Source organism: Parasteatoda tepidariorum, chromosome 5, assembly GCF_043381705.1.
Source record: "Parasteatoda tepidariorum isolate YZ-2023 chromosome 5, CAS_Ptep_4.0, whole genome shotgun sequence".
Lineage (NCBI taxonomy): Eukaryota > Metazoa > Arthropoda > Arachnida > Araneae > Theridiidae > Parasteatoda > Parasteatoda tepidariorum.
In genome coordinates, this window is record NC_092208.1 from 40,336,687 (window position 1) to 40,348,373 (window position 11,687).

The 11,687-nt window shown below is 29.2% G+C and overlaps 1 protein-coding gene across 1 annotated transcript in view; it reads right to left on the bottom strand.

The window, feature by feature from the left end:
• LOC107450815 (ADAMTS-like protein 5) overlaps positions 1-11,242 on the bottom strand; it is a 65,028-nt gene extending 53,786 nt beyond the window's left edge. The window contains exon 1 of the mRNA XM_043043204.2: positions 10,997-11,242. The gene's annotated coding sequence lies outside the window, so the exon portion shown is untranslated. The remainder of the gene's footprint in view (positions 1-10,996) is intronic.
• Between the last annotated feature and the right edge of the window lie 445 nt (positions 11,243-11,687).

Sequence of the window (11,687 nt, forward strand, 5' to 3'; positions counted from 1 at the left end):
ACTACTAGATATGACTGGATTAGATATGACTAGACGGCGAGAGTAGTAGGAGAATTGTAAAACTCATCAGATCAAAATCTTCTTTACTTTCAGATGATTCTCATGCATCGAAACGAAAATACATTCAAATTAAATTTATTATGTCAAAACTAAAATATTTAAGCATAAGTTCTTGCAACCACTAGGAAAAAGCTCAGTCTCCTCGTAATAACAATAAAATATAAAAAGAAAGAGACATTCCGCTGAAGTGGCGAAAAAATTTTTAGATTAGAGAAAAAGATTAAAACATTCTTACATCTTTCTTAATTACCATTAAAGTATTTGTCATCAGGCTCGCTTTAGTATTAGGGGCAATGAATAAAAGATAGCGAGCCATGTGCGAGGAACGGATGAGGAGGATAAAAAAGAAGAGGTCAAAAGTGGGGGTCCATAAAACTTTTCTAAAAGGGGATTAGTGTCAGGGCATGGAACAGGGAGTGAATAAATCCATCTTTAATGATTCACATCAAAGCTATCGAGGGACTTCTCGGCACTTCCGACAGAGATTTAGGTGTCCAGACAGGAGGGAGGGGGACTTTTCAGTTTATTTTGGGAGCATCGAGTAGAATATTTATCAAGTAGTTCCCATCATGGCCTTTTCCGATGGGGAAAGGTTGAAAACATGATTTAATCGATAGCTGAAGGCTAAAAAATCGCAACATTATCGTAATTTTAAGCAAAGAATAAATATTTCGAAGAAAAAAAAAGCGATGACCTTTGTTAATTTATTATTATTTTTCAATATTATTAATGCGATGGGGAAAAGAAGAAAGCATGATTTAATTGATAATTAAAAGGCAAAAAATCGTACTATAATTGTAATTTCAAACAAAGAATATAAATTTTGAAAGAAAAAAAACTATATTTTTTTGTTTCATGTCTGCTTTGGGTATTTTATTAATAATAATTATTTTTCATTAGTACTATAGCGATGGGAAAAAGTAGAAAACATGATTTCATCAGTGACTGAAGGCGGAAAATTGTAGCATAATTGTAATTTCTAGCAAATAATAAATTATTAAGAAAAAAATATAGAATGATTTTTATTATTTAACGGTTCAGGACTCTTATTAATTTTTTATTATTATTTTCTTAGTACTATTATTTTGAAAGGGTAAAGGATGATTTAGTTGATAATTGAAGGTAAAAAAATCTTAATTTCCAACAAAGAATAAAAATTTTGAAGAAAAGAAATAGCGATGATCTTTGTTACTTATCTGTTCAGGACATTTATTAATTTATGATTACTTTTTATAATAATTATTCTGATGAGGTAATGAAGACTGATTTAAAGGCCAGGATAGCCTGGTCGGTAGGGCGCTGGGCCCATGTCCGAGAGTTCGTGGGTTCGAACCCCGCCGGCCGAAGACTCCCCGTGTAGTTGGTGACTGATGCACGTTAAAATTCAGTCGAGTCGCAAAGTCCTCCATGTTCCCACAATAAATCAGTACCTCTGGGGGTAATGGATTGTAGATCGATAATTCTCTGATTCAGGTCAAAATTGCGATCTGTGGATGAATGAATGGGTCCGCCTTATAAACAGGTGTGACGTATGATGTGGCAGAAATTGTATTCTTGGTCATAGATGGAGCCACTGAAAAACAAGAATCGCACACTCTGCCTTAAATTTACTCGATTTCACCAAGCAGGCTTGCCCGTGTGACAAGTGGCATTAGAGCCAACCAACCAACCAGACTGATTTAATCAATGGCTGAAGGCAAAAAACAGAGTTTAATTGGAATTTCTAACAAAGATTATAAATTTTGAAGAAAAAAATCACGACGATCTTTGTTATTTATTAGTTTTGGGACTTTAAATTAATTTATCATTATTTTCCTTATTATTATTGTAATGGGGAAAAGAAGAAAAACATTATTTAATCGATGTGTGAAAAAAAATCGTAGTATTATTGTAATTTCAAACAAAAAATATAAATTTTGAAGAAAAAAAAAACCTTTGTTTCTCATCTGTTCCAGGGCTTTTATTAATTTAATTTTAATTATTATTAGACTGATTATTATTATTATGATTATTCCGATGGGTAAAGGATGCAAGCATGATTTTTTTTTTTTGATAACTGGTGACAAGACCTATTAGTTACTAGAGCATAACCTGAGGATTTTTTATTTTTTATAACTAAATGAGGGAAAGCAATTGCAGTATAATGGTAATTACAAAAAAAGAAAAGGGTACACTTACCCTTTATTTTAAAAAAAAAATTGATAGACTTTTGTTATTTTTCTGTTTTTGGATTTATCGATTTATTATTAATTTTCACAAATCTGTATCCCTTTTCCACTTCACTAGCATTCCAATTGCCACATCTTACTACTACGTTAGAAACCCTAGATGAATGGGAATCAATCTGAAAGCGGCCCCAGGTGTTTAGTTAAAAGATTATGATCGTAATATACTTTAAGTTGCTAATTTATTAGGGTTGTTACTTTGAAAAACCCGAAGTCTGGTGAATCTTAGATTTTACTGGTAAAACTTAGTTTTTATCAATGTGGCCAAGTCTGAAGTATGCTTTACTACGGTTTATTGGAAAACTTAGAAGTTATCAAACCCAGGGGCGGATCTACTTAAGGGCTTTTTGGGCTGCAGCCCAGGGCCCCGTGGATACAAAGGGCCCCAGTCTCCACTGAAAACAATAGGTGATATTTTGAATTTAAAAAAATATCTAATATTAAAAAAAACTATTATAAGGTTGGCAACCCTGAGATCAATCAACCCATGCATGTGCGCGTCTATCGAACGGAACGGGGAATTCCTCGGTACTTGTTTTTGGCCAGTGTATTTTTTCGCGTCTATTACGGGGGACTTCTCGGCGCGCCACTTTACGCCCGACGTAATTTTTTTTCTCCCACACTTCTGTTCTNGGTAATTACAAAAAAAGAAAAGGGTACACTTACCCTTTATTTTAAAAAAAAAATTGATAGACTTTTGTTATTTTTCTGTTTTTGGATTTATCGATTTATTATTAATTTTCACAAATCTGTATCCCTTTTCCACTTCACTAGCATTCCAATTGCCACATCTTACTACTACGTTAGAAACCCTAGATGAATGGGAATCAATCTGAAAGCGGCCCCAGGTGTTTAGTTAAAAGATTATGATCGTAATATACTTTAAGTTGCTAATTTATTAGGGTTGTTACTTTGAAAAACCCGAAGTCTGGTGAATCTTAGATTTTACTGGTAAAACTTAGTTTTTATCAATGTGGCCAAGTCTGAAGTATGCTTTACTACGGTTTATTGAGAAACTTAGAAGTTATCAAACCAAACCACTTGTTTCCTAGGATTTACCAGACTTCCAGCGTATGTAGTAACAAGGATTTTTTTAATGCTTTGACTCTGCGAAAATGCGCTAATATAAAAAGGTTTTTTAATACTAATTTTCATCTTTTGGTCTTAATCAAAACTGTACAACTAAGTATCGCCATTTAAAAAAATAATCCATGTATTAAAGTTTATACCTGCCAATTTCATACCTGCCAACTTTTACTAGTCGAAAATGTTTTTTTCTTAGTGGTTGTTTAAGTGAAATACCATTTCAATTGAGATTATAAGCTGGTATTTCATTAACAATTAATCAATGCTTAAGCATATTTTGCAGAGAGCCAACAGGTCTACTACATACATTTCAGACATTTAAATGTAATTGTAGTCAAAATCATTTTATATCACGTTTAACCAAATATGAATAAAGCGCGAATGTGTAAATTTTGTTACCACACAAAAGTATAAAAGGTATGCAATTTCATATTGAAATCGTCAAATAAAACAAACATAAAAAGTCTAGCTTATGCCTGCCTGCAAGAAAGCAGCACTTCTCTCTCCAGACATATAATTGCATTTAAAGAACAAAAGCTTAGGTTGATGCCGAAAATAAATAGAATCTTTAAAGCCTTCCATAGAGTCTGTCAAATGTGTACCGGGGCAGATGTTATTGTTTGACTTAACCTAACAGCCAGCTAGAACAACAGAACACATGAAAGCGATTTCGCCCAAAATAACGAGAAAGACTCTATTTCCCCCTAATTGTCTCTTGGTATTATTTACTTTCTAGGAATTTTTATGCAAGGAGAGCACGCCATTCTATTGCAGTAATAATGAAAGTTGTTTAGGGGTTAAACGCATAAAAATAACCTGAATAGTTTAAAAATAGAAGTTTTTTAAAAGATGAAACTTTATTGTCGAAATGCTTATATCATCGTTAATGTTACAAATTTTAAAGTTTATATAATTAAAAGACTTGTTTTAAGTGAAAAAGAAATTGGTGGAAATATTTTGGATCCCACTAAACAGCCTTATATAAGGATTTTATACCCATGTCTACTTGTAATTATCGAAATTTTCTTAAATCTTTATAAATTGCTACTGATTATATATTTTATTATTTGGAATGAAAAACGATTAATATATAGTAAATAATTCGTGTGCACATGATAATAATAAAATTCATGGATCAAAAAATACTACAAATTAAAAAATATTTCATTAACCCATTTGGAAATAGCGTCCTTTTAAAAAGATGATTCCTTTTTATAAGAGATAAAAAGTGACAGCGCAAATGATACATTATTAAAACATATTTATTTTTGTAAAAGAAAAGAAATTCTGTCCACTATAATATATTAATAATATTATAATTTGTAATTAGACCTGAAATCGAAGTACGGTGCTTTTTGATAGCTAATGTGGTAAGTAACAGAAAGAAATATCCACTTGGTATAAATAAACACTCACAACCATTTTTTTTAATCATTGGTTGTTTTACATCGATAAACCATTTTTCCTGGTTGAATTCTTTTGGGTCAATTAAAGCTAAAAAAGCAGAGATGCAACCGGCTAATAAAGAGCACTAATCTAACAAAAGAGACTAATATTATCAACCTTAAATAAACATTTTTTTTTAGTTTACTTATGAAAGTAATAAAGATTGTTTTAAATATGTGAAATTTGCAGTATAAGCCATGATGGTAGTTGCGATTGTACAATTAAATAAATAAAAATGAACTGAGTTTTTATCAATTCTCGAATTTTTAGTCGCCCGTGGCATACCCGAAAAAATAAACGTAAGCAAATATTTTATTATGAGAATTTTTATTTTTATATTAGATCTATGAACACCTCTCGTTTTACAGTTAAGCAAAAGATTATTTTATAAAAGAAAGTGATAGGGTATTTATCATTTAACTCATTTGTAATGTTCTAGATTAAAAAGACAAAACATATAAAGCGCAAAAGTGCGATATATATATATATATATGTTTTGTCTCTCTTTAGTGCATACACATTCAAATTTGTAGCGAAAGTATCGGGCTGACCTAACATACATCTGATATATGCACTTAAAGGAAAATCCTCTGCAACTTTTTTTATATATGAAGATACCTTTTGCCTAATTGCATAATGGAGCTTGTACTTTCTTGGACAGAATTCTCCGGTAGACCTAATATTAACTTGTCACTATAATGCGATATGTTTTCGTCCTTTCTTTGATGAATTATTTAGAAATCAAAGTGTAGGCTCTTTAGGGAGCAAGGAACTTAAACCATTTCTGCTATCTAACTATGATGTCATAATTATGTTGTTTGACTGAGTTACAAGGCTGTTCTAAGAATAAGATAAGAGATTTTAAAATAAATCTAGTCGTCTTTTATCGGCCATCTTGCCGCCAAAAATATCACCATCATTTAGGCACATAAGATAACAGCAGCACACCTTGTCTTTCACTAAGTTCAGTAAATCTTGGAATATTTCATGATGGTTCTAACACTATTAGAATATCTATTTATTAGACATTTTGACACGTTCCTTGTTTAAGTTTTAATCATGTAACTGTTTAACTATTGATATCTGTTTGAATAATTAATTGAAGAGATTATTCTGTGACTCTAGAGACGATTTGATGAATAAAATAAAAATAAAAAACTAATTTTGTTTGTTTGATTTGATCTAATCTTGCCTAAATTACATCATTATTTAATTCTCTTATAAGAACAACAAAATTGTCTTTGAGCTAGATATGGTATAATTTAGATATTTTTAGAAGAAGAAGGCGAATAACATGTAAAAAAATTTTTGCATTAAATTATTTAAGTAGAAGATAGGTTCATTTTTAACAGAGTAACAGTTTTAAAAGTCATAATCACAAAACGATATATAACAAAGACTTTGGGAAATAGAAAATGCCCGTTAAATTATATAATTCATAATTAGTGCAATAACTCTTGCCGATAATATGGTGATTGAATAAGTTTTAAGACAAATTAAAAAAATTTACAAATAAATTATACATGAAAAAAAAATTACGTGAATTGCTTCTAGTTCGTGCCTTTTGAGAATGAAAAATATATCATGTAGTTTACGTATATTTTGCTTCGCAATTTTTTTTGCTTCTTTAAACTTTTGTCGTAAAATACAGCAGATACACAGTTTACGTAATACTTTAAATAATTCGCATAGCAACCAATTTTTCCGGATTTCCTCGAAAATTTAATTTTTATGTCTAAAGTGATAGTAAACCTTTTGCTTTTTTATCCTTGGATTTGTAAATTTGATTTAGAATGATTTTAACCGACACTATACATTAAACACATAAAAAATTACATAATAATCATACCATTTTGCCATTAAGCTGTTGCAAAATATAAAAATAATTTTACCTATCATTTATTTTTCAATTTCATTTCACTACCGCCTTGAAAATAATTTTTAAAAATTTGGTAATTATCGTACCCAAATCAGTAGAAGTCTGAAGCAAAGTGGTGAAAAGTTGCAAATTATTTTGAATCGTTCAACCATCTCAACAATAAAAATATGAAGCAACGACGTGAAAAGTTGTTAATTCTCTTTTATCGTTCACCTATCTCATTAGAAGTCTGGAGCAAGTGGTGAAAAGTTGGGAATTCTTTTGAATCGTCTAGAAGTAGAAGTCTGAAGAAAAGTTGAGAATTCTTCTGTATTGTCCACCTATCTCAGTAGAAATCTGAAGCAAACTGGTGAAAAGTTGAGAATTCCTTTATATCGACCACTTATCTCAGTAGAAGTCTGAAGAAAAATAGTGTAAAGGAGTAATTTTAGGAGAATAAAAGTGGACAAACAGAAGCTGTACTCCGCGTTTCTTGTTTGTATGAATGAGACAAAAGAAGTTCGACGAAAGGATAGCTAATGAAGGAGCAAGCGAAAAGTTTTAGTTACTGATTGTTAGAAAAATTTGTCGCCAATCAAAATTGGGATCAATTTCTTAAATAAACAAATGAAACTAAAAAAAAAGAAAATAAAAAGAATAAAATAATACGAAAAAATTTTATATTTATGTTTTAAAAGTAAACTATAATGAATTTGTTACTTTTCTCCAACCTAAAAACTTAACAGACACATCACTCTCGCAATATATCTCTATGAGCACCGAAAATTCCTCATATCTTTCGAAAGAGATGTGTCTCACTATTTCCGATTCAGGTCTGACAAAAAAATTTTTTCTTCTTTTTTGTTCAATTTAAAAACACAGAATTCAAAATTTTATTTTATTTTCTTATTATTTATTACGATCGTCAATTATAGATTACTGGGAATAAGATTCTAAGAAGAATATAATATTTTCAGAAACATTTTATTAATAGTATATATGAAATATGCACAATGATATAGATAATAACTCACCGATAATAGTCCTCTCTTCGTATCATTTATAGGTAATTTTTATTTTATTAATACAATCGAACTCGCTTATGGCGCGAAGGAACCGCAATTTGCTCGTTAAAACTGAGTGCTCGTAAAAAACGATTTATTGAAAATATCATAAAAATTCATACAAACTTACTAAATGGCAAATAAACTGCATACTTTATTCATTTATTTTTAACTTCTGAAGGTTCAAAAGAAGTTAGTTTATTTGATTTGAACTGTCTTATTCTATCTTTGCTGCATTCTTCTTTTTCTATAACTCATTGCCCAAGAAACAAGTCCAAGATGGGATTAACTAAGCCTCAGAAGTAGAAATTTTAGTTAAATTTTAGAAATTTTTAATCAAGTAGAAATTTTATGAATCACGGAAATATTGCTCCCTAAAATCGGAATTCATTTGTTTAAAGCGAGCTATGCTCCAAAGGACTCAATATTGTACCAAAGTAGTATTTGAAATTTCTTTATTATTTCCAGGTTATAGTTAAATCGGGTTCGTTATAAGTGAGTTTGACTGTAGTGACAGTAGTACTTAACTGCTCCATCATTTCGTTTGCTTTTATTCTTTCCTTTAATAATTATTTTTGATTGTAGATATTATAAATTAATGTGTTAATATTTTGATCTTTCGTAGTAAACAAAACAGTTGAAAGAAGCAAATATTAATGGTTCAAATTTTAAGTATGATGGATCAATTGAGTTTGGAAGTTAAGCTTCATTTAATTGACATCAAAAGTTTTTGTAAAATAAACTACAACCTGTGAAAATTTTAAACTGCAATACAAATATCTATTCAAATCATCACTCATAGCGTATCACAGAAGACTAAATCACCTGATCTGTTACTACATAAATAAAGCTGATGCAGACATGTGAAACTGTCAGCAGAAAATAAATAAAAATTATTGCGCCATTCCGTTGTCAGTTATTTTTTATTATTTGCCTGATGTAGCATTACCTTCCAATAATTATGTCGTTGATTTTGTTCTATTTGTGACAAAGAAATGAGTTTAAGGCAAAACTTGATTTTTGTTTTTGTTTATTTAGTATTATTATTAGTATTCTAAGAAATTCTATAATAATAGATTATAAATATCACCGTCATATTAACAAGGCATTTTATGATTATTCTTTTTAGTTATCAAATGTTTTACTGCTAAATATACACGCTTCAATAAATAATTGTGCATGGGGTTTTTAAAAGTTTTTCTTTCGCATATGTAAATACAAATTATATTAAGTTTATAATTTAAATGAGTATTTAAATTTATAAATTACTGAAAATTTTGTATTTCCGTGGATGAGGGTCGGGCGTGCTAAAACCTTCCTCATATACAGGGTATTTTAAAAACTTAAAAAGTAGTAGCAAAATGAAATGTATTTTAATATAGATCTGTAATATAAACTGATTAGCCTCCTCTAGGAAATATAAAACAGATGGTAAAATTTTGATACGAATATTTGAAAATTAACCACTTTATCAATTATTCTTAGACCGAGATCCTTTGCTGGGATTCTCTAACAGAAAATAAATTTTAAAAAGATAATAGGGGAATTTTCGAATGCTCTTTTATAAATTTTGCAACCAAATATTTAGTTTTTTTTTTCTTGAGAGCGTTGGTCACCTTACAGTAATAATCACTATGGTCATAACATTTCGAAATAACTATATCTTGTTGTTAGAACTGGGATTTTGAATCTTTAATTTTAAAATGAAAGCTAATCAAATGAAATTTGCTACCACTTTATTAAATTATTGACATTACTTTTTTAATTTTTATAAGGACTTGACAAATGCTGTTTAAACAAAATTGTGTACTGTCCAGAAATTCAATTAAACAAGTTTAGAAATTCTTAAGCATTAATTATTTTTTCTCACGCCAACCATTATGCTGCGATAACTGAATTCCATATTGTAAGACTATTTAATTAAACTAAATTATCAGCCAATGTCAGAAATTCATTACATTTGTTCTAACGACAGAAAATAATTAATTTAAATATTTTTTCGCGAATAAAATAACTGAAAAATGTTTAGAGACGCAAAACAAATCTTTAGAGAAGAGAAGTCTGTGACATGAGGGGTCAAAGATAGGAATATTTTTTCTTTTAATGAGTTTCTTTAGATTTTTATGAAATTAGTTATTTTGTGTCGAAAAGCGAAGAGGATTGGGATTAGTTGTTCCCGCAATAGAAAATACAACAATTTAAATAAAAGTATTTATACAATTTTCACCGATTAATCATTTTTATTTAAAAAGGTATTGAAAAATAAATTGCATAAACTATCTGGACTAATTAAATACTAATAAGTATATAGTTACGAAACCGATAAAAATTCTTTTCTTGCAGTGGTCAAGAAAAGTTGAAACAAACTGAGCTATAAGTTTGGCACAAATGACGAGCTAAATAATAGTTAAGAGTTATATTTTAGTTTAAACAATTCTTAATAGTTAATGGAGGAGTGGGACGCGATTTGTCAACGGAGATCATCCACAAATATGTTGCTCATTGAGTACACTTAAATTTTTGTTTTATCTCTAGCTTATTGGTTAAATATAATTTTCTGTCTTATCCCTGCGTTTTTCTTCAAAATGCTCTGTTTCGTATCAATCGCTTTTAAAATTCATTTTTATTTCCTATCCATTCAATTTTTACGAAAGCAGAAACAACAAAAAGTCTAGAATTAAAGAAATTTTTCAAAAAATAATAAAGACTAGACTGCCACAACTAAATTTTTAAAATGTAGCTCATTCATAAACGACAAAAGAAAACGTGAGAAAATAAAAAAAAGAATAGACATTTTTTGATTAAATGTAGTACAATAGTTTTCTTGTATTTGATATCATTTTAATTTTATGACTATGTTCAGAATATTTCAAATCTAAATATAATTCTTAATTATAAATGTTTGATTTGCTTAATAAGCAAAAAACTTACCTAAAACGAAAATTTTTGAACATCGCTTTTTCATATTTTTGGAAGAACATTTTTTAATTAAATGTAGTACAATAGATTTTTTTTACTTGATATCATTTAAATTTTATTAAACTATGCCCAGAGTATTTCAAATCTAAGTAAAATTTTTAATTAAAATTTTTTGGTTTATTCAGTAAGCAAGATCCAAGTAAAATCTTTTCAATATTAATTGTATATGCTCATTTTTTTAATAATTCTACCAAATATAAAGAGCAAATTTGTGTTGTTTTTGCAAAGTATAAAGAAAGAAATTTTTTAAAAGAAAATTATAGAAATTTAAGGCATACCTGTTGCACCTTTTCAAAGAGGGAAATTAACCTTTAGATTATAAGGTGTTAATAAATTACTTTCATTTAAAACTTTTCATTATCTCCTAATTCTTCTACAGATTGCAAACTCTAATTTATTATTACTTTAAAAAAAAAAGCATCAAGAGAAACGTTTACAAAACAATAACATCCAAGCACACCCGCATTGGCTTTTCCCCACGTCTTTTCACGTCTGCTTGATGAATGAATGAAAAATGTTCTAATGTAATGGATGATTTTAGCGCCATCTATTAGAGAGAAACAAAACAGCCAGGCGATTAAATGAAGTAATATTTTTAAGTGCAGAATGATGAAATTTACCGGTTAAAGAATAAAAAGAGGGAGTAAAGTGGTTCAATATTGATATAAATGTTAATTATGACAACTTAATACTAACAGAGATGCCAACTGCTCCGGACCCGCCAAAATAATAATAAAAAAGAAGGGTAAATAACTACAAACTAAATGCTGAAAATATTTTACTATTCTTGCTTGGTTTTTAAATAGGTATAGCATGACACAACTACTGGATGGGATGTGTATGATGCTACGCGGGGGGAGAGAGGTCTAAGTCACCTGTTAGAAGACATCAAAAGTGACAACTGTAAAACTTAAAATGTTTATATTTTAATAATTGGTAACGTCATTATTATTCAGATATTATTTCAAA